Below are 27,177 nucleotides of genomic sequence, written 5' to 3' on the forward strand. Positions count from 1 at the left end.
CAACAGTGTTCACAGGTGTGATTTATTGTAGCTCTGGAAAGCATGGAAGGAGCCCTCAGAAGACTTAACATCCTGCTCTGAATGAATATCACACCATGAAAATGCCACACAACACCATTGCATCAGTATCGTAGCAGAATAGCAATCCCAGCACATGTTCAGTCAAGAAGACAGGGATGCATCTGCAATGAGGATGCCGACCCAGAAAGTACCTTAAATGGTGGGTGGGACTGGGTAGTCCCCTCTATGGATCCTACCTCTTAAAAGATGCAATGGCTCCACCTTGCTCCACACGGCTGGGTTCTCCTACCCATCTCCTTGCCCCTGGCATCCCCAAAGGCTGAGCAAACTCATGTGGGACACAGAAAAATGCTCTACAGACTCTTCAAATGAGTAACTGTTCACTGTTCTCTGTCCCATCTTTCCAGTCTCAAGGAGACCAGATCCAACAGGTCATCAAATTAACCATTGATAGTTTCCGTGAAAACAAGGATTTTCACATTAACTTCAGTGGCCAAGGATTCAACACTGATGAAGCCACAAAAAATTACTGCAATCTGACATGATGTCTCTCCCTCCAGGTATACATCACTTTGAGTTACAAGATACTTTAGGTTTGTACTTTGCTTATTTTCCTAAAGCAGATTAGCAAGAAAATGGAAGGTTAACAGAACATTAAAGCTGAGAATTTAAATGAACTATTTAGGAAAAACAAGGCTGTAATTCTCATAACCACTCTACGTCAACCATCTTGCACATATTCAGAATTCAATGTTGTTGTAGAGGCTGGGAAATTTATGTTGCAGTATACCTGTAATATGACAGAGTCTCATTTATTGCAGGAATTTTTAATTTCCTAACTTGTACATTAAATTCCCAATATAGTTTCAGGCTCTCTTCTGTTGGTGGTGGGGGTTTTTAAACACTCATTTCCCACGCTTCAGAAAAAAAAAAAATACAGGAATGAAACAGTGTTTGAATACTGAAGTAAATGCAGACGACTTTAGCCAATTTCTGCATACAATTTACAGACTAAATATATCAATCCATCTCACACCTATACCTTTAGAATCAATTACTGATATAATCGTATTTAGTGTACGGAATCCAACAGCACACGTAACTGGAGCCTTGCACATTAAAAGTTTAGAGAAACGTTATGGATGTGTGACTACAACTTCAACAACCTACAGAATTACTTCAAACAGCTAAAAAAGAGGCACAATATAGTCAAGGTTCAGCATGGGAGAAGGGAACTTGGAAGTCTTAAAAACTCCTCCCAGAGGGAACTGGTTTATGTTGTACTAGCCTTCCTCCCCACCCTTCCAAAAATCCGTACTCAAAACCATGACTAATACAACTTCATTTGACAACTTATTTCTCCGAGTAAATAAAAGTCTGTGGGCCAAAAAAATCAGTGGCAGCCATCCAGCCAAGATGTCATCAACACTTGCCTGAGAATAGCTTGGTGCCTTTACTGATCACAGCTTTGACCTCAGTTTTCCCCACCTGACTTGAACAGAGCCCCTTTTCTGTATGATGCACTTAGCAAGGAACTTCTACGCTGATTAAAAATTCTTGATCCTCTTGCCAATGGCCAGCAAAATTCAGTTAAAATACTCCTTTTTCTACCAACTCAGTAAGCAGACTTTCTTCAGTAAGCCGTCAAATGCACTTCCTTAGCACAACACATTTCTACCCTGACTTGCATGAGCAAAGGGAGAGAAAGCACCATGGCTCCCTGGCTGGGGTTGCTTTTGGGTTAGCATTCTTGCCAGAACAGACTGAGCCGGCAGTCCTACGCATGCATTTCTTAAGTTCACATTTGTTTCAGGGAGAAAAAGATGCATTGAAAGGAGGGATCCAGGACAAACACAAGACCTCATTTCTGACATAACCCAGCAAACATCTTCAAAGTTTTGTGCTTCCAAAATTGGGACTGAGGAACAAAACTATTTTAAAAGACCCTTCTTCTGCCCAGAATTTGCAAGCTAGTCAAAACAGGAAAGGAAGGATGACCATCACACCTCTTGCAAGCACATATTTCAGAAATGGAAGATAGCAAATGAGAGACGTTTTTATTTTTGCAGCCGCGAGATGTACAGCAGATCCCAAATGCCATTTAACACTGCTACATTCGTTCATCATTCAGCCCATCTTCAACAGAGGCCGAACCTCCAAAATGGCTGCTGCAGCTCATCCCAGCAGACATACTGCACTTTCCCAGACCAAAGATTAAAAATCCCAAAATAGCTATAGCTAATGTGCTTGGTATGGACACTGAGGAAGGGCAATCTGCGTTGTACTCTCCTTGCAAAACTATGCTGAATCTGGCCAGGCTCCAGGAATGCACTTTTCTCTGCAGATGACCAAAGCAATATTTAATAGTAGGAACCATAAGACTTCTACTTCTGATTATGTGTATTATGATTTTATTTTATTTATTATTTTTTAAGAGGGTGGGCTTTTCCCCTCTCCCTCTTCTTTTTGAACATATTTAAAGGTAGTCACCACATGCTTAGATTTCCCCCTCCAACATTTATTTAGCTTTAAGCTACCTCAGGCCAAAATTATTGTATCTGTTCAATATATTGCAGTTCAGTACACTACAAAGCAGACTGAATTACTGCCAGAGTACTATGTAAATCAAACCCACGTGTTAAGCAAAACAGTAATGCAATGCAGTAAGTGCCTGTCCACAATCATTCAGCTATAGGTGTCACTCCCACGTTTACCATATGAATAGATGAAGATTCCCTCAAAGCAACAGAATCTTAATTATTCCCCCAGATTCAAATGTATGCATTAAGGAAACACTTCAAACATCAGTATCTTTTTCTCTTAAGGCACACTTCTTGTCTATAATTAGTTTCCATTGGTCAAGTGGGTTTGCTACTATATAGCAGGCTATAGTAATGTTTTAAGTGATCCTATACTGTCTAATATGGTATTTATTTTTTCTCCCTTAACCTAGAATAAGGAGGAATCGAAAGAAAAAGGAGAGAAAAGGGGGGGGGGGGGGAGATTGCCTGCAATCATATTGTTACACTGTGCACAGTTTATGGCTGGCACACATCCAGTTTGTGGCTGCGATAAGAAATGTGTAATCCTATTATACGGAAAGGAGTCAGAATGTACAAATAGGTCCTGGAAATAGGAACTTCTCCTGTAAGATTATTCTTCTCGCCGTAATAGTTCTGCAAGTAGGTCTAGACAGTAGCTCTTTGCTATTCTCCCCATTGCTAATGGAAAGCCAACTGTCAAAACAATTCGCCACACATGAGCTGGGATTTTTGCAGAAGACAAAAAGAAGCGGTGCCGTACGTTCGCGTACAACAATAACGTTAATTAGAACAACAGCTATGAGGCCTCAGCCTGGCACACAGAGTATATCACATTGTATAAAGAGAGCCCGGTTTACCCCGATACTGACACGTTCTATGAGGTTGTCAAATCCTGCACACTAAGCAGTTTTTATAAAACATTAACTGCTAACCAGTGACAAGAGCTGGTTCCATGGCATTTTGCATCACTGCCTCCTTAATAAGACAACACAGAAAGCATTTCCCAAGCAACAGGGTTATTGGGCTGCTAAAAGCACGTTCTTGCTTTCAAAGCAGAAAACTAAATACCACCTACCATGTAAGTCAGCATCCTCATAGAGTGAAATTCCTGGATAATTCCAACCCAATTATCTATTTTTCTTGTTTCCTTTACATGACAATAGTGCATTACTGTAGCTACAATTCAAAAAAATGTCTATGCATTCCCTGACTTCCATGTGCGTAAGTGCTTTTGACTTAAGTGAGATAAGTTAAAATACAGGACAGTGCTATCTTGAAAGGCAGTCATTTTCTGCATAAGGACCCTTGCAGCAAGGAGGTGATGAGATCCATGCCAGAAGCAGCTACACTTCCCCGTGTACCAGGTCACTGCTTAACCTTACTCCTGTCTGACCAAAAAGAACGTTTGTCACAGGAAAGGACTTTTGAAGTGCAAAATATTAAGACAGAAGGGCTTTTTCCTAGGAAAAAGAATAAATAAAACAACCCACTTACAAGCACATCAGGCAGGAGCAAAGGACATGATCATATGGTTGTAAGGTAAATATAAAGAACATAAATTAGCTCAAGCAGCAGCAGGGTACACTAGCTTATTATGAACCCCATCAGACTGTGCCTACAGTATCGCCGGCTTGTGAACAACCTAGTTTGGTATATTTGTATATACCAAGCTAAACTGGATATATTTGCATGACACTGCAATTATTTCTGTGACTGCACCACAGACAGATTCGGTAAGTACTAACAAATGCCTTTAGCATCCCGTTTTCAAATTGCTGCAGCAGCAGAGCTCACAGGTAGGAAATGTAATTCTCTTCAGGGTAGAAAAGGGAGTCAGCAATGGGAAAGGAAAAAAAGCCACCCAAATAGTTCCATTAGAATCAATGCACTCCACATTTACAGGCATACAGACAGTGACCAAATGGCATCCTAGGTCAGAGGACTGCATGTGCATTTCCATTAAGCTCAGCAGGAGAATACGCATGTGTAAACCATAATTTAAACATACTAAATAACTAAGGTGTGTTCGGGTTTTACCCTTAAATAGGACTCTCCCGTTAAGATCACTGAATCCTGGATTTTCCCAGCTAGTCTACGATCCAAGCATCTGGCCACGCAGAGACTGCGGGCAGTCTCAGGTCAGACTGGATGAGGTACCTGCCAACCTCAGCAGTTCTGTTAGTCTCTGATAATTAAATAATATTTATTTCTTGCAAAAAAAGGTTGAATGTCACAAATTCCAAGTATAAAATAACAGTGAGGAAATCAGATTAAAATGATTCTGTTGAGTTAAAGTGGGCACTAACACATGTATTGCAATCCAATTAGCAAAGAAGATTCTCCACATGTTGTTGAAGTGCCTTTTGCACTGAACTACCTTCACCTGACCTGACAAGCAGCAAATTATCTGTTGTGGCTGGAGTCTGTTGCAGATTAATTAAAAGAAACAGCAGAAGAGAGAGATGGAACAGAACTGTACAAAACCTGCATCATTTTCCTATTAATATGAACCTAGTGTGTTGATATGAACTTAGCAGTTTGCAAAAATCCTCCAGTAACAGGAAAGTAATGAGTAATTCAAAGTAGTGAAAGACAATAAAACCCAATCAGAATCAGCCCCTTAATCATGAGACTTTTTAGAAAATATAGTATGGATTCTCTGTTTCCTTTGTGAGTTTTAGGGGCTGCTTGTTTGGGTTTTTTTTCCAGCTTCTTCTTGCTACAGTTAGTGTTGTCATTATAGAAAGCTGCAGAAGACACTTTCGTGTCTCCATACAGACTCAAATCCCCAGTGATTATTCTGTGAACAAAAGCAACAACATAGCAACACCGTGTGCAGCATGACAGGCCATTTAATCAAAATAGCCTTTAAAGAAAAAAAATCGTAATCATCTTCTGAGGGTCCCTTAGGGTTTCCTGCAAGAAACACATGACCGTTCCTTAATCCAAGTGCCACTCTGGAGTCAGTTCAGGAAGACCAAGAGGTCGATGGGCTGATCTGGGAAGGACTGACCACCTGACTCGTGTGGTTGTGATTGAGCATGATGGCAGCACAGTGATGCCTTCCTGCTATTCGACAGCGGGCTGCTGTTGTGTGAATGACCCCCAGACAACGGGTATAACACACACATGCTCCCCAGCTTCGCCTGGGAAGAAAGCAATGACACTGCAGCCTGAAAAAGTCTTCACCACACCCCCAAAATGTCAGGTTTAGACTTGACCTGTCCCCTCCACATTCATGCAACATCATCTCCAGTGGACAACAACCCTGGTGCTGCCATGCAGCTAGCACTAAAAATAAAGGTGTGTTGTTTCCAGCTAAGCTGGATCCCCTAGCTTCCTTGTACTTTCTCCTGCCCATAAATGACCTCCTGGAGACCATTTAGTAGCTTCAAAAGATACAGCCATGATGACAGGGAACAAATTGTCACCTGGGAGGTATGTACAGGACTATTTTTAGATGGAAACCACCATACTTTGCTGACATTTTCTTTTATAACACTTCTGTCCTTGCTTGGGACATGCAAGCATGATTAAGAGTCATCCTCTGACTTCTGCTGGTTTCTGCACTGAAATTACATTGCTGTTTTTTGATATCTGGCTGAAGTGTGAGTAACTGATGTTGTTATCAACTCAGAGCCATACAGAAAATGGAATCTGCTCTTTTGCAAAATTCTTCAGCTAGGATAAATCATAGTGCCTCTATGGTTTACGTTTTACATATCAAAATGCACATGGAGAAAACTAAATCAGCAGCTGGGGCTTCAGCATAGTCCACTCATAAGGGAAGATCCTTCCACATCTTCCTCATTACCTCCTGACAAACAGGCAGGCAGGCCGGGGGAGAATTTTGTCTGCAAATTTCTTGATGACCAGGAACAAATGCTCCCCCTTGTACACGTGTGACTGATAACACCACAATATACCTTTTCTACAAATGTTTTAGAAAACACCGTTTACTTAACTTTTAGTCGATACAGCAGACTAGAAAGAATAAAGCTGTTTGCGTAACTACAGGTCATTCAACAAGTCATGTTACAGCAGGAAAGCCTGAAGAAAGGCAATAAGGAATCACATACTTTGAGACTAGACGTGACTTTTCCCTCTTCTGTTATTTGTTCCCTATTTATCTCATGTTCTGTAAGCATGTATTTTTGATCTTTGTTTTAACTGTACAGAAAGAAAAAAGGGAGGGGAAAAAAGCATGAAATAAGTAAAGGATGCTGTACAAAACACAAGGACAGATGAGTAGTTACTGGTGGAGGGAAAAGACAAAAGTTGTACTGATCTATGAAAAAACCCACCCCATAACAGACATACATAAGCTAAGAAAAATTAAAGATTAGCAAAAAAGTCAATAATTAACAGTTGATTTCTTACTGACCAGTTATGATCTAAGCAACTATGGTAGTAACAGCCAACTTCATTTATTCATTTAATGTACAGGAAAAAATTTCAGATGAAAGCACTTTTTTCCAAGTTCTTTTTCCTCTGAGAAACAGTAAAAACAGAGATAGGCCGTTAAAAAGCCTGCCCCTGTTCAAATTGCCAATTTAAAGATTTCAGTCTAAGGAAACTGAAGTATGAAGAAATGCCTCCCCCCACTGCGAGCCCAGCAGCTCCCCTCCCCCACCAGTCCCCAGACCAAACACAATACTGCACTGAGTCTACCCGAAAGAAAGCATCAGTTGCATTGAAGTACCAAAGCAGTTTTCATAGGGTTCATTGAGTTAATTTAGTGAAAAGGAGGGTCCAGATTATTATTATTATCCTGGCAAAAGGAAACTGCATAGACAGTACAATGGCAGATTGCCACGATCATTGCATCTTACCTCTTAACTGAAAACACAACTAAAGGCAGGGAATAAAACAAGCCCACTTTGCTAACTGTCAGAAAAGCTGACATCTCCCAACCATTTCCACGGGCTGCTGTGAGACTCAGATGTTGTCCCCGTCTGCAGCTTCTTGGAATCAATTAGGTGCTGCGAACATGACCGTAATCAGTTTTAACCAGGAAAATTTACCGTTCCACTATGCCACAAGGACAACTTGGTCATCCCTCTGGGCAATGAAGGAGGCATTATTTATTGTCCAAACACCAATCTGAAGCCCAGGTGGTCTGAGCCCCATTCCCATTGACCATCATACAATCTCCTAAGGTAATGTAGTGCTTGCCTCCAATATATAAGGCCAAAGTCATATCAAGTTGATAAGGACCGTATAAGTATTTAGAGCAGAAAAAAAATTATACAAATGTAAGGAACAGATAAACAGCTCAGGGACTGAGTTTCAGCTGCCTACAGAGTTCCACTCAAATCAGAAGCAGCAAGCCTTCTATCGAAACCTTTCTGAAAACCACTCTTGGATCAGGAATATTCCTTAAAACTCTGTAGGGACAAAAATCAGTGCTGCTGATTTGCACACTCTTATAGTTCAAAGTCTAGTAACACTAAACTGAATTTCATTGGCTAAGAATAAGTATTTCCATGAGAAGACATTTCTAAATTAGGGATGCTTTTGGTTTTGGGTGGGGTTTTTTGTTTTTGTTTTTTAATGGAAGATATTTTTGCATGCAGTTTCAGTTCTGACCTACACACTCCCAACTGAAAGTTCTTCTGTAAGTATTGTGCAATAATACAAAAAGAGGAGGAATAAACAAACAAATTCAGTCTCTGCCCAGCAGATGAACATTTTTATTAGAAAAGATAAAACATAAGAATAAAGGTCAAATTATTTGACCAAGATCAAAAAAGCAAGCTAGTGGGAAAGCATAAAGTCAGGCACATGGTTTCACCTGTGGGTTTCAGAGTTTGAGGCCAACAGCTTACGGGATAGACCTCCTCTTGTCTCTTGGATATCTGTTTATCTAAATGCATACTCCAACCTTACAAACAAACAAACCCTCCTAAACTGGAATGAAGACACTTTGGTTTAATGCCCGAGAGGAAAAAAGTTTCAGTGACCAGGGAACTAGCTGTTACAGGTTAGATGAGGCCCAAACCTATTCCTTCTCTGACAGCCTTTGAGACCCCACACAAACGATGGGAAGTCAGGTAGCCAAACAGTTTTCAGTAAGGCAGCCTCTGAGCAGTCGTTGTCTCAGTTACATCTCTGAAGCAGAGAAAACAATCCAATATTTGTTTTGGAGGACCACTACTCTAAATGGTGACAGAGATCAAAATACTACTGCATGACTGTGGCCAAATATGACAGAAGTAATGCATTTTAAAGCCAAATAGAAATACAGTGCTTTCAGATCAGCACACTCAACTTTCCTGCTCATTTCCACTTTAGAAGAAACACAAGTGGAAGGGAAACCACAAAGCAACAGTAGCAGCCATGGGTCATCGTACCTCCAGCCATTGCCCACTCCCAGTTTCAAGTGCTTTCTGCATTAATGCACACACAGGCACACCACAGGCAGCTACTCTAGCTGCTACATCACCATTAAGTGATTACAGTCAACGGAAAGAGAGTCTCCTGCAGACATGCTCTCTCCTGAGCACACCTTTCATACCACAAGAAGTTTGAGTTTCCCAGCTCAGATAATTCTTTGACATGGTGTAATAAAAACCCACCCACACGGGCAAGGATCTGCCCTCAGCCAGCAGTAATTAAAATTAATAATTCACAATTATTTTCACGGGCATGTTCAAAAAGAGACGCTGCCAGGCTCGCTGAATCCTCAAAGTTGACAGACCTTGAAATAGGCTGTGGTCAGGTACAGCACGTTCCTGGGTTTCAAGCAGTTAAAAACATGCTCTGCATATCGATTCACAGTCCCACTTGCAGGACCTGCAGCACTGATGGTCACAGCCACCTCAGTCCTGCAGCCAAACACCTAAGCTGGCATCAACGAGTGGGACTGGTAAAGAAAAAGTTTTCAAATACTGCTCTGTCTGTAATTATTGCTGCACTGCTAGGATTCAGTGCTGTATTGCTGTTGAAATTTCTTATTCTTGAACCTTACCGTCTTCTCAACTTGAGATTCTTACCCTGTTCTCCACACATTTGTATTAAGTTTTTAACCACTATCTTCTTCCCTTTCAGCTTCACTGGCCACTGTTTATGCTATTTTGAGGGAGGTGAAGAGTTTTCTAAGGTACAGAGTAGCCTGAATGTTATCAGTTTCCAAGCTTCAAAAAATACTGAAGAAATTACATGTACAGAGGTAAAATAATAAATAAAACTCTATGTAAGGGATTAGGACTGTCACTTTCTGGAACACTATTTACTTATACAACCAATTTTTATGGGAATGAACATCTACTACTCATGATAGCAGCCTTGATCAATTCCGTGCCTTTGAAACTTACCATAAAACATAAAAGCATGTCTTGCGTATATAAACCCAAAATCTGTAGGCAGTATGTAAGACGAAGATTGTAACCGTTGCAGAGGAAAAGCAATCTCACACCTAACAGATTGCAGATCCCTAGGTATCAACCTGCATACCGCTCCTTCCTTCCCATCAACTGGAATATTGATTTTTACAATACATACTGGAAAAAAAAGTTTTCACCAGATAGACTGAAGGAGGAGCAGGGTAATGGGATCATCTGCCTCCCTCCATGTGTGTTCTGTAGTTGAAGCTCAAAACCGGGACTAAAAGCAAGAGATAGTGGAACATCCAACTTCTACACTCCAACTCTCGGCATGGCTTTCACTCAGAAGACTTCAAAGGAACAGATATTGTCTCTTTGCTGAAATAGAGAAATGCCTGATAAACGTGTTTTCCTTTTTATCTTTACAATCTAGACTGATTTTTCTATACTGTATGCAGGTATGATGCTGTGCAGGGAACAGGAGCACTGAATGGAGAGGAAACAGTTATACAGGCAGGGCTTTGGAAATCTCTACAAAATTCGGACGGAGAAAAGGAGGTAATGTAAGAACTGCAGCACTCAGCTCAAAAGTCTCCACGGCCATCAGCAACACTGCAGCAAGCCTGAAAATGTCACCACAGATTTCTATACGTTTTACGCAGGGTACCAACTTTTTTTCTTTTCCCTACACTGTATATTTACCCTGTGCTTCTCTTTTACTGTTCATCCCAATTTTTAATCATCATAGGTTCCTAATTCGCAATATATCCTCATTAAGCCAGTTTCCCACTGAAGATGGCAGTAAAGGCATTAGGACACTAAAATGTAGGTCTCTCCCCCCATGCCACCCCCCAGCCTCTCCTTTCTGCACCACGAGCGCTGTGCTTGCAGCCAGGCACCCTGAGATGTAACTTTAGACCCAGCATGAGTATTGCCAGCTCCCAGATAAGCTCTCACTTCATCCCCTCCCCTCCACAGCCACGAGCGTTTGCAGCTCAGAAGAGCACTATTGATCAGTGTCTCCTGCCAGGCTGGCACGCAGAGCCCAGCCGGTGTCCCAGCTTCCCACCACCACCGCAGGCACTTGAGTACAAAGCCTAACATCTACTTGTGCACTTTACACTGTTTTTGCCCCACCTCTCAAAGTTTTAAAGTTATCTGGAAGAAGGACCTGAAAGGCATGAAGCTGAGGAATAATTAAAAAGGATGGCAGCCATATCTCATTGTATATTATGGCCCCTTATGCATTTGGAAAGTCAAGACTAAGTTAATCACAGATAAAAGATTTTACAAGCTTGTACAAACTCAACAGGGACCTTGCCTGAACTCTAGCATGTGGGAAGAAAAAAAATCCAAAAATCTAGAGGAAGCAGTCCAGGGAGAGGGAATTGTTAGAAAAAGTATGAGAAGCCCAAACTCCAAACCCACCTTGGGAAATCAGAAACAGCCAGAGGAGGCAGGGGCAATGTGGGTGCGCACATGCGTGCATGGGAAGATACACCTCGCTGAAACCTCCTGGCTATTCTACATAAGATGAAGACAGCCCCAATGCCCGGGCATTGACATGTTCTCCCCTGAGCAGGGATGCAGAGCAGCTTTGTCTGAACAGAGATGAAAGCCCGTTTTCTCTTCCCACCACCAGACAATCTTGCCAGTAATGGATTAAAGTCGTTTAAGTAACTAAACATTTAATAAGGTCAGAAAGGCAAGGGCAAGGACACAGTTACATTTTGATCGTTTTGAACTACATATCGCTTTGCATTTTTGTTCCTGTTTTAAATACAAAAGTAGCATTTTTTGCCAGAACTGACAGACCAAGGATATAAGCGAGGCAGAGTACAGGGAGAAGTACCATCTTTTATGAGTCTATTGACTGAGAAAACAGATGAGCTTTCAGAGACTGAAATCTGCAGACATGGGATCTTCACAGAGCAAAGACCCTTGCTCTTTAAACACATAAACACACAAATACACATGTATATATACACACATACATAAAAACTTCCTACCTTGCTTTAAAATCTGAAAGACTTTCTCAGGTTTACATTGCCAGTAAAAAAATACAGCTTGTCTTTTCTTTGGCTGGAGAAGAAAAACACAGCTGAGAAAAACAGACCATGGAAAGACCCCAGCAGCAGAAGACACAGCTATTAACTACTGTGATTACAGAAAAGTGCTATTTCTTATTCTGTGCCTCACTTATCTTCGCCATTCTTTTCATCTACCTTAAAAATTATTTTAGGATTTAAGCAAATAGGGTCATTTGGATGATTGTATGCTCCTGGCTAAAGTCTTCCCTGCCCCTCCCTTGGGGGTAAAAAAAATAATAAAAGAAAATCAAGCAGCAAAGATAAGTAAGTTTTCAGTTCTTCAGCATTCCCTTTCCTCCTTTCCTAATGCAAATTCAGAGCAGATCCTGTAGAGACTGTAAACACCCACAGAACTTTCCAGGTGTGTGTGTGGGGGGGAAACCACAAAAACCCACCCCAACACACCAGTAAACATAAACCAGCAATTTCTTTACCCTTTCTTTGCTAAGTGACTGGATATAAAATTTATTGTTGTCTCATGGACAAACACATACAGAGCTTTCAGCAGAACAGGAAGATGTTTTGGGGCGCTGCAAGGATTTGATGGCTGTCTTATCTTTTCCCTTGTACAGCCTGCATAACCTAATAGCATTAGCTTACTAACATACATCAATAGGTGTGGGGGGAGGGAACGGAAAAGAAAAAGAGCCACTAAAACATATTCCACCTACACATCTCCCTAATAATCATAAACTCAGGTAAGAAAGCAAATTGCTTCTCCCGGATGAGGAGAAGACTTAGAAAGGGGGAAAGAAGCACCTATTTTAATCTTTCTTTTCTATGTAAAAAAAATAACCTTATACTAATCATTGCATTTGTAAATCCGTAACAAGGAAAGAGAAAGTAAAAAAAAAACCCACAACAAAAAAACTCAAGAACTGCCACAACATCTCACAGTTAGTAATTTCAGAGTGATAAATATAATGCTGGCCTCAGACTGCTAGAAGGATTAGATTTAGCTGTAAAACAAGAAGTGCAGTTAACAGTTGCTGTTGGGTCTGGTGTTAGGATTAGAAAGCACCGCTAATCACAAGAAATGCAAAAAGATTAAGAGGTGATGGCTGCCAGTAAGGTTTTTAAGAGCACATAAGTGCTGGAATTCATTATTCATTTCAGGATTAAAATTCCTTAAGCAATAAAATAAAATTTAAAAACAAAAACGACAAAAAAAAAAAGAAAAAAAGGATAGATCATGAACAGAAGCCATTTGCACAACCCATTCCCAAAGATGAGGAGAGTCAAAAACAGTGGAAAAGTGAAATATATGCCATGGCTTATGCTGAAGGGTCCTAGGAGGGCTTTAGTGAAGAGAAGCAAGCATTTGTATTCTGGTACCTACAAATTAACTACTGAAGTCTAAAACCTATTAGAATAGTGAGCTTGTTTACCAAAAACCTACCTGAACACAGTGGAGTCACAGCTTTTCAAAGGCATTGTAAGAGAAATGATGATGGGATCTAGTATCTGGACGCTTTCAGTAGGAAGAATAAGATGACACCTTAATGTCATGGTTTAGATTCACCTACATGATCTATTTATGCTCTTCGTTATGAAAAGCAAGTAAAGCTCCCCCTATAACACACTCAGTCTGGAGTATGTAAAAGAATCCTCCCCAGGTACCAAAAAAAAAAACCCACCCACACAACAAAACTCAAAAAACCATCAGCTTCCCAAAACCTCAAAATAAACGCTATCTTTTAAAAATAAAATTTGAATTTTGGATGGAAAACTTTACTAAAAAGGCATTTTAACCAGTGCAGAACACAGCATCATATGGTCAGATTCCCTAGCTGACTTATGAGACAGTGCTCTCCATCAGCAACAACTGCAAAGTTCACTGCTGTCACCCTCGGCCACCACCATCCCGAACTCCAGTCCATAGCATGACAGTTCAAGGAGAATGCAGACCTCTGCAAAGCCCATCGGTTTCCCCACAGGCATGATGGACAGCCAACAGTTGTTTAGCAGTGAGGCCACCAAAAACTCATCTCTCTTCCACAGCGTCTCAAATTTATCCAATGATTCAGAGGAAAATTTGAGTGCCACCACCTGATCTCATGAGCATTCTCTCTGCTCAGCTCTATTTCCTCCTGGGTCTCCAAGGACTTCAAACGTTGACTCAGACCATCCTCTTTTCCCTCATTATTTTACCTTCTGTAAATCTGGACCTGGATATTCAAGGGGTTGGGGAGTGGTGTGGAATAAGACAGTTTCATCATTTTCTAGCACACCTTTCAGTCAAGTGCTCCTGCTGCATGGGTCTGGATTTTCAGACTCTGCAAGACTACTTTTCCCTTCTGTCCCCCAAAATGAACAGTTTTTCCCAGATGCCTGTAGCAGAAGCAGAAATAACTATCTTCCACGAGTTATAAAACAGTTGTATTAAATAATAGAGGTGAAAGCACTGTGTATGATTTCAGCAGAAGTCTTTTCAGTAGTACAGATAAATTTATTCACTGCATTATGGAACAGTTTGAGAAAACAAGATCATACAATGTACACTGCCTCTATTTAAATTGTTTCATTTCTATTCATGAGTGCTCTGATTAGATACACTGAAAATATCATCAGTAAGAAATAAATAATTCTGCCAAATTAATAGTTGTTGATTTCTTTTACCTGAAAATGTAAGTAGCATCTCATTCACACTAGATAAAGCTGCTGTAATTTGGATGCATCAGTCTTGTTGGTTCAAGTCTACACAGCACACTGAGACAGGTATTCATCTATGTTTTCCTAATATTAAACAGCTTCTTTCAAGATAAGTTCTTCAGTGAGTTAAGATGGGTTAGTATATGCTTTGCTTGGAGAGGTGTAGTAGCCACCTAGGGTTGGGTTTTTTTTTTCTTGTAGTTGTTTTCCCCAAATAGTGGGTTGAGAGAAATAAATTGCTTCAAATTTTAGAAACTGCATTACAGGGAATACAGGTAAGCTTCCTGTATCAGACAAAATTTGCTTCAAGCTCAGCAAATGCTCTTTAATTAATAACACCTTTCTGCCTCAGAAAAGAAGTGGCCAGATGAAACCACCACTAACATCATTAGATGACAGTAGCTACTAACCAGCCCCAAACCAAGGGCTCTCTTGTACCTCCCTCCCCATGAAGTATGATGCTAGAGAAATGTGGGAAGGAATGGATTTGTGCAAATGGAGCAGAAAGATCAGACTAATATTTTGTTTGAAAAAAAGAGACTAAAACCATAGAGCTAATATATGTTTTACACACTGCAGAATGATGAATGCACTATGTCTGCTCAGCTTATGAACATCTGAGAAAAAGCCCTCTATATTTTTGAAAAATTCATTCAGTTTGACTCAACAATGAATTCTTCTCCTAAAAATCAAGTATAATTGCTGTAACATTTCAAAAAATCTAAATGCATAACCGAGTATCTTAAGAGCACCCTGTTTGCAAAGCAGCCAAGTAATATACCTCAGAGCTACTGTTAGCTACTGCAGGCAGGATAAATCAAGAAAATGCTGAGTTGAGGTGCAATTTGACAGTTATTAGCACAACAGGAGTAATTTGATGAAGGAAAAAATCTGACAAAAATCTCAGTTCACAGCAACAGATTTTGGAAGCCTATTTGCACATAAATTGGAAAAAACAATTCTTGCATTAGAAACTGATGAAGATGAAACAATATACCCTAAATCCTAACATATTTGAAATTATTTTCTTTGATTCAAAGCTGATAATCCTGTAACAGGCAGTAACTAAACATGGGCTTACCAGACTTGCTGTGCATGTTGAAGAGACTGCACAGTCATATCCAGATCTAGGGCCATTCAACCATCAGAGTAACTGGATTTACTGCTATATGCACCTTTGTTTTTGCCATTTGAAAGCATCTACAGCGCACAGAACATCCAGCTCTGTTTTAAGCATTAGTGGCATAAATATCCCCTTGTGTACTGTAGAGTTCACCACTTCTGGCTTCCCATAAATCAAGCATACAACCAATCATCTTTTTTATGTTGGATATTAACGGCAACTCCATTATTCAAATCCAGGCTGTGTAGAGTTGTCTTTCACACGGATGTAAAGCAGCTCACCAGCAGGCTTACAACTGAGCAAGGGAAGATTCAAACCTGGCCACGATCTTCCCACTACAACCACACCATCATAAGAAATGCCATAAGCTCATCTGTGCAAAAGGCTTTTTAAAAAAAAACTCCTATAAAAAAGGAAAAAAACACTCCACCATTAGAAGCCTTTTGCGCTCTTCAGGAACTGCCTCTTTGTGTCCCCATAAACATTCGGCATAAATGTTTTCGCTCACATACTCCTAAGTGGCAACGCTGTTCTTTACTGCATTACAATTAGACACATAGATTAAGAGATATCTTTTGTGTCATTATATCAAACTCTTCTACAAATGTACAAAGGGATTTTATAGATTGTCGTCTTTTCTGCTTACCACTGAATTTTCACACTCAGCACGAAATGCAGTAAAAATGAAAGATACCTTCCCTGTGCTTACAGTGCCCACCAAGAACCATTTCAAAACCAAATAAAACAACTTGGCTATGATTTAAGCAGCACAAACTGTTCTCCCATGGGGTTTCTTTTTTTTCCTCTCCCCTTCCCCTCGTCTTTCAGTTCACAAGGACAGGGAACATGAAAACTAAATGGATTTATGTTTAAATAATTAATCTGTTCAGGCACAAACCAAGTACCTAAGTTCATCCACGGGGCTGGTCAGATTTAGCTGATTCCAGTGGTGTTTTAAACAGCGTTCTGGAGAGCTAGTCACAAAAGGTCGTGAGAAAATGCTAAACAGCTGTGCCGATAGAATTGTTTTGAAACAACATGTGTTGAAATTGTACCTATTCTTACCAAACACAGCTGATGGGGAGACATTACCAGCCATCCCAAACTGCCACTGCATTTTGGAGACTCATGCCTGCAACAAGAGATGCTTTGTCAGTGGGACGAGCTCTGGCACATCCCAGGAAGATGAAAAGAATTACAAAGGCTGAGCATCATTTTCCTGCCAAGTGTTAGGAAAACATGCAGCAACATAAAGCATCTTTAGGAGCACAAGTCCCACAGGGTAGACATCCGCACTGATGTTGCCCCTCCAAGCCAAGTTGCCTTAAACTAAGGTCCCATGGGGACTGCAAAGTGAAGTGATGGTAGTAACTCTTGTCCTCTTTAAGTAATGGCAAAAAAAAAAAAAAAAAGTTTTTTTCATATATTTTTAAACATCCTCAGGAATACAGCCAACACATTTACTCTTGCAGGAAGTCTAACAATAGTCCTCTGTAACCTTTATTACACTTGCACGTCAAGTCACGTTTATTGTGCTAAATAAACCATACCACATTTTTGCAGCTGAAGGGGCGGGGGGGGGAGAAGAAAAATCTAGGGACTTGGAGTTTGTTTTGTTATTTACTCCCTTAAAAGCCAGAATCTAAACCTTTAAATTCTTAATCTGTTTGCTTTAATAACAAAAGTGGTCTCTCCCTTGCCACATTGGTATCATTGTGTTGAGAAGAGTTTGCAGAAGGGGTCCATGGAAATAGGTCTTTCAGACAACTGAGATCCATTCCCCAGATTTATACCAACAATGTCTCATTGTGCAAACTGAATTAGAAAAAGCAGTAAAGAAATATAATTAAATTGCAGGGAATGACTACAATTGACAACAATTTTAGCAACACTGCTTTGCCTGTTTAGGAAATGGTTGGTTGAAGTGAAGAAATCATTTTGCCATGTGGAAAACTTGAGCAGGTTAGTAACCCACTGCTGTACCAGAGATGAATTTTTGCAGTCAAGTTTGTATCTTCAAATTCACTGAAGTGGAGATTTATCGCAACAAAAACAGAAAACCACTGGAGGGATGTGTTGGAAGTAGAGCCGGAAAAAAGGAAAACAAACAGAAAATACAATATTCTTGGATTCGCAGTGCAATCCTGACTGATTTATTCCATACAAATTTCCAACCTAAATTAACAGGGCTCAAAATACCCTAACCCAAATCACACAGAGATAAGATCTGGTAAAGAGTTAAGTTTTGCAGAACATGTTTTGGATGAGTTTCATTAGAAATGGCTCAAAACACCTTTAATAAGTATCTTCTTAATGACATGCTTAGTTTTGTCGGGAAATTTTGAGCCCTTCAGTAGAAAGCAGTCTCATTGCAAGCAGGACCGTAATGGCTTTGAGCTACTGTTTATGTAGTGGAAGCCCTCTTTACATCAAAAATATTTAAAGGCACCCTTGTTTTAAGTTGCCTGTACTGTGCACCTCATCACAAATTTATGTCCTCGTGCTTGGCAGAGTAATGGTGTCCATATAGCCACATAAGCTGCTTGTGAGCATCACAGACTCTTCCACTTAGCTAATCTTCCCACGTTAGGTGGGAAAACTAAGTGCCTCATAATCCTTGTGTATGGAAGGAAATAAAATGCGCAACACTTTCCGACTATAACATATGCATAAAATATATGTATGATGAGAAAATGTCCCATCACTTGATTCTGACCAAGAACCACCATAACACAGTCCATCAGGATAACCAAATGCTTACATTAATGCCTATCAATTACAAGTTCTGACCTTTGGTGATGTGGAAAACAGTATTCATTTCCTTCCTTCATAAAAGACTTGCTGTAACCTTTAGGGTTTTGTGTTTTGTTTTGTTGTTTGTTTTTTTTTTACAAGTTTAAACCTGAAATTTTCTTACGCTAACCCAGCAGACAGTTAGTTATGAAGCTCACTTCCAGAGGAAATGGAATGTAAAAACTAGGTTGTTGTGACCTTAACAATAATCCTGTTTGCATGTTACAATACATTTTCCTACTATAACAAGGCAAAGTCCCTTGAGTTCCAGTCAGAAAGAGTCATCTTCCAGTAAAAGCATACTGTGATCAATAACATTTTCTTAATATATTATATTATCTCTCACTGAAACAGTTTTTCTCTTGGCATTTCAGGCTGCCGAGTAGGGAAAATTCATGACAAAACTAAGATGGTAAATGAGATACTGCAAATTAATTCCATCCAAGAGCAATCTTTTCGTTCGCGAACAATTTGACAAGCCTGTATTGTCTGACTTCAGCAGAAGCTTTCTCAGCTTTCAAATATACATGAAACAGAAGAATCTGCTCCAGTACCATAGCAATCTTCTCTTGAACCTGCATAATTTTGTGTTCAAATACATTATAGTTTCAACAACCAACTTTGAGACTAGAATTGTCGGGGCATACTTTAAATATTAGTTTACAATATAGACTCAGAAGTCTGCAGTATCAATTGTGAAATCCTATTTTCACGTGACAGCCCAGAGCATGGCAGAGCCCTGGAATCCTGCACTTTTGAAGCCATTTTGCTACTGAGTCACCTGCAATCTGATCCTGAAAAGGCCCGAGTGATGAAAGTGCCAGCTGAAGGATCTCAATTAGGTACCAGCAAAGTTCAAAGAGAGCTTTGTCACAACAGGCATTACAGTAAAGTACTTCTCTATCCACGTGTCACAAATTACTTTTCCTACGATGAGTAGTAGCTTCATTTCCCCCCTTGACAGTAGCCTTGAGGCTAATGTCCTTCTGAAACAGTGACCCAGTGGCACACAGACAGGAGCACAGCCCATGCTCCTTGCCTTCCACATGAAAGTCTACCACCATTTTAGCAACAGCAGCTATAGATCCAGCCTCATTACTGAGAGTAATTGGTGTTCAGCATGGAGCAGAAAGCATGATCCTGCAAAAAGGCTTGGGTGCATGCACCCGATCTCAGCAAGATTAGGTGCAGAATCACTTCTGTATTAATATTTCAGCATAAGGAATAAGGGGCAGGCAGTTGTTGAATATTCATGCTGTAGCAATGCTCTCTGTATGAATTCTTTAGCAGGAACATGTAAAGGCTGTACCCATACCCTGAAGAGTTTACTACCCAACACCCCAATTAAAGAGATACTTTTGTAGGTACCCTGTTATAAGCTCACAGGGCAGAGTCATTCACTAATTGTATTCCTACAGTGAAGGATGTGCTCAATTTCTTTACTTAAACAAGACTCATGTTGAAAACAACATAAAAGAAGTGGGAGAAAACAGATGAAAATTTAATTTACATCTGCAAGTCCCAACACATCGTGAGATCAGAAACACATACAGGGCCAAACAACTCATCTACCTAAGAAGTTATTCATAAAAGATAAACATCCTTTTTAATTGTGGAGGAAATGCATGCAGGGGAAATGCACAGTACTCAGCTAACAGAATAAATGCAAGCAGCAGCAGATACATTTGTGAGAGAGAAGGGACAAAAATAAGATTGGTCTCACTGATAAGCAGGAGCACAGATGACATAACCAAACTGGATGAGAAGGACAAAATAATCATGGTTTTGAAGGACAAGACAAAGTTTGCAGGTTTTTATGGTTGTGGTTTTCTGTGAGTTTTTTTAAACAAAATAAATTAGGCAGCAAGTCTTCACATAAATGAGCACTTATAAAACAGCCTTCTAGGTGAGTAATTTCTTTTATGATTAATAAAATCTGCAATCTGAGTAACAACATTCTGATGACTTTTTGCCATTTGCAATTATCGCTCATCCCAGCACCAAAAACTCATTATTATTAAAGCCTACATAGAGAATACTTAACTGCTTCTACGAAAGGACTTAAATTTTAAAAGAATCCCAAGTTTCTAAGCTTTGTTTCTACTTCCAGATCTTGAATGTGAAAAATGAGGCCACCCTAGCAACCCCTGTGTATGTCTCCTTCAATTTCCAACAAGTAATTTGGATAAAAACACCCAATTTGTACAGTAACACAATGCACTACAAAAGCATACGTCTTTGGTTTAAAAGCAACCTACAAAAAGCATGCAGTTAACATAACCCTCTATAACCACAAGCATGCAGTTTATACTATAAACATACATTTTTTTGCCGTTTTTATAGCAGTTCTATCCCAAGTAACTGAACGAATTTAACAGTTACCATAGGACTTGCAGCGCTTTCATGAATAAGAGTGTATAATCTCCATTTTAATGGCATCGAAGATGAAGCACAACTATTACAGAAGTGGCTGTGGCAGACAGGAACAGGAACTGTATCCAACTCCAAGCTCTGAGTAAGTCCAGGCCTACCCAACATGCCTTACTTGCAGCCTGAAAGGAACACGGGTATTTTTGTGTTGGTGCCTATAGAAATGTTAGTTTGAATGGTGCCTGTGCCTCAGTCCATACTTGCTCCCTTATGTAACAGGACAGCAAAATCAAGAGTCCTGCTAAAAAAACCCAAAAAAACCAAACAAACAAACAAACAAAAAAAACAGAAATGCTGTTAAGTAGACTCAACCACATACACAAAAATACTGCCTGATACACAGGCGCTTGACAAACATTGATCCAAGCTTTTTATAAACACGGATCTCCAGTTTGTCATGATTTAGTGGATAGTTAAAGGTCTGGAGCACACAAAGAACCAGACTCTTCCCGGAGCACGCAGTAACAAGGGCGCAACAGGCACAAGCTGCAACAACGGAAAAATCTTTAAGATGTAAGGAAGGAAAATTCAGAGCGGGTGCTTAACCAGCAGAACGACTGCCTGGGGAGGCTGCAGGGCCTCTGTCCTCAGAGGTATTAATGGACTTGCCTTGACACACACAGAGCCCTGAACAACCCGCTCTGCCTTTGCAGTTGGCCTGTGTTGAGCAGGAGGCTGGACAAGATGACCTCCCAAGGTCTTTCCCAAACTGAATTATTCTATGAATATCATACCAAAACCAAGTGAGGTTATTCCTTTGTTTCCCTGCTGCATCCCAAAGCTTACCACAAATTCATACAAAAAGTGTGAGCTTAGACTTCTGTGACTAACTTTTTTTATTTGATTTGGCTTGCTCCTCCGGAAGAGGAGGAAATGGAACAAACCCAAATCTTTGCTTTCACCCACCTAAAACCACAAAAATGAAATGCAAAATGAAATCATTCTGTCCAAGCTCCTAAATGCATGTGGTCATTTGAGGTCTCACTTCAAGTTTACATATCTTCCTGACCCTCTCTCCTCCTAAGAAATACTCCAAAAAGTAATCAGTCTGCTGTGCAGAGAGACCCATGGTTATTAAAATAACTGCATCACAGAAAAAGCTCTCAAGTTCTTCGTTTCAAATTCCTCCCCCCCACCTGCACTTTAGAAGAGGTGCTGCATACGATGAAAATTAATTCAGTTTGAACCAGAAAAAAACTGGGGTTAAGTACCTTCTCAGATGGAATACAAAAATTGCAACCACACGTGATTGTCAGGATATACAGGGCTACAGTCAACATGCATAAATACTTTTTATATCCCTCAGAAAAACTAAGCACGTTAAAAGGCCTTTTAAGGGGAAAAGCTGAGCTAGGAATATCCAAAAACAGTTAAGACAGACAAGCATGCAATTCCTACATGCAACCCGTTCCCAGAAGGAGGCTAAGTCCATCCTGGAATTCAAGCCCCTTTCAGACAGCTTCTCACACATAACAGAAGCCTTCAGGAGTAAGCCTGGAAACAACTGGCTTCTCACTTCCAATTTTTTTTTTTTTTCCTTCTTTTGTTACGACTAGATCACAGCCATGGTGAGCAGAAACAACCAGAGGCATACCATAACCTAACAGAATAACTTTGCAATAATTTGATATTCAGCCTAAGACTAGCCTCAGCATTTCATGTTGATATGACTAGGTGATGCTGAAACTTATCACAAGCTGGATTTGCTAGACATTCCCCACCACAGAAAGTGAATTAAACGGTCACTCATCACTATATGAGTTGCTCTAGTATAACTACTTCTTCATGAGTCAAACAACATTTCTCTGAATTAAGAACAAAACACTTCGTTGCAAGTTAAAGTCTTAATCCACATTTCTGTACTCTTTCTTTAATCCTTTCCGTTTATTTTCTGCTCAACTATTTTTCCCTGACTCAGCATGTTTAACCCCCTCTGCACCCCTTGCCATCTCAATGCTTCTTTTGCTCCCCTCCTTGGTAGATATAAACTGAGGAACTTGTACCTGATCTACAGCCACCCAGGCCAAAGTATTAATTATGATCCGAGCACTGAATAACTGATCTCCTCTTGGTCCTTCCCCGAAGGCCACTTAGAAGTAAACCAGTCAGCAAAGCCTGCAGGAGCACAGGAGCATGTCTCCCTTTCCCAAGGACCACCAGATCAGCATGTCAAGCTAAGGCTGAGACTGTATTCCTGAGTGTCCATTCTCTGGCATATCTCCCAACATACGTGCTCTGGTATGTTATTCATCACGAGGGCTACTAAAATAACCAAAATCTTGAGAACATTTTATTTAACTACAACTACTGTTGTTGGCATCTGCAATTTGTAGCATTGCACACACATGCAGGGACAAATATAAAGAAAGAATATAAAATAAAAGCCTTACTCATAATTCAGACTCAATTTACAGCAGCAATTTTATATATGTGTTATTATATACACTATTTATGACTGTGCACTGGCAGCACAGAAAAAGGATTAAATATACTCTCCCATACACACTTGTACACACCCTAAGCATACACACAATTTCCTGTTTTACCATGAACATACTAATGATAGGAATTGAAAAATATTTTTAAATTATCAAAACTACATAGAAAGCTTTAAGCCAGTTGCTCAGGGAAATATGCCCATTTCCAAGAGTGAAAGACTTGGAAATGGGCTTTCGCTGTTTCCAAAGTGTACTTCAAACTCATTTCTGGGAAAAGGCTGCCAGAAACATTTTGATCAAGATGCACTGGGGATATTGAGGTGTTCGATAAGGAATCCTGTGAAAGAACATCAAACACTGGTAGTAAGGATTGCACAACAGTGTGTGAGAAAGATTGAACAGATTAAAAATACAAAAATAAAATAAAAATAGGACTTGGTAGTTTTGGCAAACAACAAGTAGAACTTGAGCCAGCAATATGCCCTTGCAAGAAAGGCCAAGCATATCAATCCTGGACTGTGTTAGTAAGAGCAGCCAGCAGGTCCAGAGAAGTGATTGTTCTTCTTCAGGCAGGATTTGTGAGCCCTCCAGAACAAGAAGGTTTTGACATACTTGAGCAAGTCCACTGGAGGATACTGGTGGCTGGGACACAAGCTGAGCTCCTACAGACCTCACTATGTTTTTCAGTTCCCCAAAAGGAAGGTGCAAGGAGACAGAGTGAGCCTATTCTTGGAAAGGCACAGAGATATGACAAGAAGAAAGAAGATGCAACAATGGAAATTAAGATTTTAGGTAAGGAAAATACCCTTCATGAGGTGGTGAAACATGGCAGCAGGCGCCCAACAAAGTTTTGGAGTCTGCATCTTTAGAGATATTCAAAATCCAATTGGACATGGCTCTGTGCAACCTGCTCTAGGGGATTATGCTCCGAGCAGAAGTTTGATCTCCCCACATGCCTTCCAGCCTGAATTACCCCATATCTACATATCTGGTTGTGAGAAGACAGAAAACTGGTCAAAGGAAGCAAAGAAAGACATCAAACTTCACCAAGGGCCAGGATTAGCTCCATGAATTAAAAACAAGAGAAGATTGCAAAAAGAAGCTAGGAAAGGGGTGAGGCAAAAAAACCAGCAGGTTGAAAGAGAAGGTGGAAGCAGAGGATTAAGACTGAAGAAGAGGAAAAAAAACAAAAAAAAAAAAGAAAAAACCAAATCTGTCTCCACTAAATTACACTTTCCTCCAGTAGCTGGGAAGTGAAAAAAAAAAAAAAAAAATCCCACAAGAGCCATTCAACAATGAAGTCAAGTCTTTAAGGTTATATTCCGATGTGCACAGTAGAATTTGTAAGAAGGAATCAGTTCTTTCTTTCCCTCCCCCATGCCCCCAAGAAACCAAGTAACCTTTAAACTCCCTCTTCCAAATATTTAAACTTAATCTTGTGAACTTCACAGATATTTATAACTATGTACATTATGAAGAATGTTTCACTTGTAATGTAAAAATACATGCACATTTGTCAGCTTACAACATAAAATATTCACTACATCCAGATAAGCATCTCATAGCTCTTAACAATTTCTTAAGATACAGGCCTGTGAGTCTGTACGTATTAAAAAAAAAAAGAACAAACCAAAATACCTTTGCTCCCTCTTGGAGCTACACCACCAAATTCAAATACCCTTAATCAGGTTTACAGCATTAGCAGTCATCCTACTACACTATTTTTCTTTTGTAACACAGACACTCAGTTGCACATGCTCCAATAGGGGCTTGCTGCAGTCACTGAAAGGAAAAGCAAGCACAGCCCAAACTGCATTTGTGTAATTAAATAAGAGACCATGAAAGAAAAACAAACCACACCAAGAACAGATATCTGCACACTTACCCTGTAATATCCAGAATACGTATCAAAATCAGCCTCAGGTGTAACAGTCAGTAAACAGGACAGCAAACCCTTGCATTTAGCAGAAGGTTTCTGCAAAGCCAGATTCCCTAGAAAGAGTTGAAAAAAAGCTGTTTTAATACATGAAGATAAAGTCACTTATGCTTAATAAAATAGGCTTCAAATGAGCCACAGCACAAGAAAAAAAAAAAATAGCTGCACAATGGGAGACTACCATGATCAACATGAAGAATTTAATCCTCTGAGGGTGACAGAAATTTGTTACGAAGCACGGAAACTTAGATGCTGGTAGATACTTGTGGGTTAGCAAAGAATGTCTAATACCCAAGGTAACATGGTGTTAACCCTCTAATCAAGGATGTGGAGGAGACCAGAAAGAGTACAATATTTTGCTTAATTAGTTGCTATCAAAGAGAGGACGGCGAATTCAAGCACTTTCAAAAACAAGGCAATCTGATTACGTAAATGTTTAATAGTGTTCTAGAGTCTTTGATAACACAGGTTTGCCCATGAAATCAAAATACTCCCAAGAGATAAATTTAAAGAAATATATCTTATTTTAATACCCAGAGTAAAATGACTATTCATTAAAGCAAAGCAGTTTTATACCTATGTTCTCCATCTCATATGTAATATATATTGAAGTAATCTTTATAACAGGAAGTGGCATGTAATCCTGCAAGAATGAACTGCTGTCATTATCTGCAAATCAATACAATATTTTTTTTAAGTGGATATAATAGTACCTATTGATTTCATGTTTTTAGCAGTGGAGTTTCAGTTTCCACTAAGAAGATTCTTACAGTGACAAGAGAGCTGCATACAAGTAATTGAGTTGCTACAAACTAATTTGAAGTTTACAGTGCACTTCCCTTGAACAATGCAATCAGGGCTTCCCTCCTGTTATCTCAGCTTAAGCTTTTTTCATTTTATATAAACTTTATGTTTTTGTGTAATTATAATAATTTTGAGGTGGTAGAGCAACACTTCACTAATCCTACCTGCAAGCTGTAGAAGGTTTACGACACAAAACATCTCCTTGGAAAATATCTCCCTATTCTGCTAGCATGTTATTACAGAGTAATTGTATGACTTTTGCTATCTTTAAGTAGCCCGACAAAATAACTTTCCTTGTGAAAGCCTAAAACCGGCTCAGCACTGAAGAGCTTATATTCCAAAGAGATGCGGTGAAGGTGAGGGTGGTAAAAAAAAAACAAACCAAAAACAGGAAACAGAAGCACATGGAAGAAATAAACGAATTATGCAAGGTCACTTGGCGGATCAGTCAAGCAGTGAGCTCCATTTCATCGTGCTCTATTCCTTTAAGACAGTTTAATAAAACTGGTAAATTCTAACTAAATTTCTGCAAAAGAACCACATAGCAACTTTGGTTTGACTAGCTGAGCAAACGGCTCATGCTGCAACGAATGATCTGTAATGAAAGCTGGCTGCAAGGGAAGACATACCATCACACGGGGGAGGGGGGGGGCAGCGGCAGGGGGGAGGGAAATCAGACCACTATAAAAAAAATAGTTTAAAGAGATGGAATTAAAGCTAGCTGATACCCCAAAGTTAACCTCATAAAGCAAACAAGGACACAAGGACAGGTAGCCTGCAGCGAATATAGAGAAATTTACCAAGCATCCAGGGATCAGGTTAGGAAGCCCAAAGCCCTGACAGAACTAAATCTAGGCAGGAATCTCAAGGGCAACAAGAAAAGCTTCTATAGGTACATTGGTGATAAAAGGAAGACTAGGGAAAATGTGGGGCCTCTCTGGAAGGAAACGGGAGACCTGGTTACCCGAGATATGGAGAAGGCTGAGGTACTCAATGGTTTTTTTGCCTCAGTCTTCGCCAGC

The 27,177-nt window shown here is 39.9% G+C and overlaps 1 protein-coding gene across 2 annotated transcripts in view; it reads right to left on the minus strand.

The window, feature by feature from the left end:
- Positions 1-27,177, minus strand: part of KLHL29 (kelch like family member 29) — a 405,699-nt gene that overhangs the window by 310,849 nt on the left and 67,673 nt on the right. For both annotated transcript variants that reach the window (XM_055810705.1, XM_055810704.1), the window contains exon 2: positions 25,301-25,407. The gene's annotated coding sequence lies outside the window, so the exon portion shown is untranslated. The remainder of the gene's footprint in view (positions 1-25,300; positions 25,408-27,177) is intronic.

The sequence above is a fragment of the Falco peregrinus genome, chromosome 7 (assembly GCF_023634155.1).
Source record: "Falco peregrinus isolate bFalPer1 chromosome 7, bFalPer1.pri, whole genome shotgun sequence".
Lineage (NCBI taxonomy): Eukaryota > Metazoa > Chordata > Aves > Falconiformes > Falconidae > Falco > Falco peregrinus.